Consider the following 1282-nt stretch of genomic DNA (forward strand, 5'->3'; position numbering starts at 1 on the left):
CATCATGCGTGTGCCATTTCATAATATGCAGCTTCTTCAGTATTTTGTTGACGATTTGAGTGTATATTCTCATTCGGTTATACCCCTCGCTTTGTATCAATCGCAATGTATGAAAATGACATTTCCTATATGCTACTCCCCAATGATCTGAACCTGCCACGACTACCAGCGGATCTGCGTGCCTCCACCACTCTGGAAAAACATCTCGTGCATCGGAGCTTGTGGTGCTACCGGTGCACAGAATTCACATTGTGCTTTTAAAGTGTTTAAAAAAAATCTGAAAAAATTAGCACACCCACACAACATTAGTGTAGGTTCTCACAAAATTTCAAGTCAAAATTCATAACTCGAAAAACAAAAATGACAATTCAACCCTGAATAGTATATAACATAATTTGAGCTTTAGATTTGGCCCATTATCACATTGATGTCAAATTTGTCATTTTTGTATGTCAAAAAATATTTTAAATTTTTGTACCAAATTTTGTGTCATGATACGTTGTTGTTGTGTTAACATGCTAAATTTTTTCCATACTTTTTAAATTTTTTTATGGCATCCGGTGCACAGGTAGCACCAAGTGCGGGTGCACCGGATACATTCCCACACCACCCGTGACCGATGGCGATCCATGCCGGCCTCTCCGCCCCGTCCTCCCTCACCGCCACCTACTGCCGTGCATTCGCTACCTCGGGCCATCCTTCCAAAACCCTCGAGCACCAGATTTCTTTGGCGAGTCTGCACCACCCCGCACCCAAACCGTAAACCTCCGACTCGTCTCCGGCTACGACTCTTTTCATGGCTAAGGTTTTGCCGCCGTCTCCAGTCCTCGCTATGCTCCCCGAGAAATGTCTAACAGCTCCCGGGTGCCCTACACCCTCATGAACAGTAAATTCATAAAAAGATGAAAAACAATAAAAAAAATCTGAAAGGTTCAGGGTTCAAAGATTATCAAAGGTTCGATGTTCCTACAAAGTTTCAGCAACAAATAACCTTCGTGGAGCCCTCACAAAAAAAACAAGATCACTGCTCAAAAATGTACATAAACTTTGAACAATGATTTTGTTTTTCTATTTGAGTGTTCTTCGAGTGTTATTTTTTGCTAAAACTTTGCGATATCATCAAAAGTTTCATGATGTTCGATGTCCCAAAGTTTCAGACTTTTTTGAATTTGTTTTGAATTTACTGTTCATAGAGGGTGTAGGGGCACCCGGGTGCTGTAAATCATGTCTATATGCTCCCCTCGACACCGCCATCTGCAGCCTTGATGCTGCGCCTCGTCCC

The sequence above is a fragment of the Triticum dicoccoides genome, chromosome 5B, assembly GCF_002162155.2.
Source record: "Triticum dicoccoides isolate Atlit2015 ecotype Zavitan chromosome 5B, WEW_v2.0, whole genome shotgun sequence".
In the NCBI taxonomy this organism is placed as follows: domain Eukaryota; kingdom Viridiplantae; phylum Streptophyta; class Magnoliopsida; order Poales; family Poaceae; genus Triticum; species Triticum dicoccoides.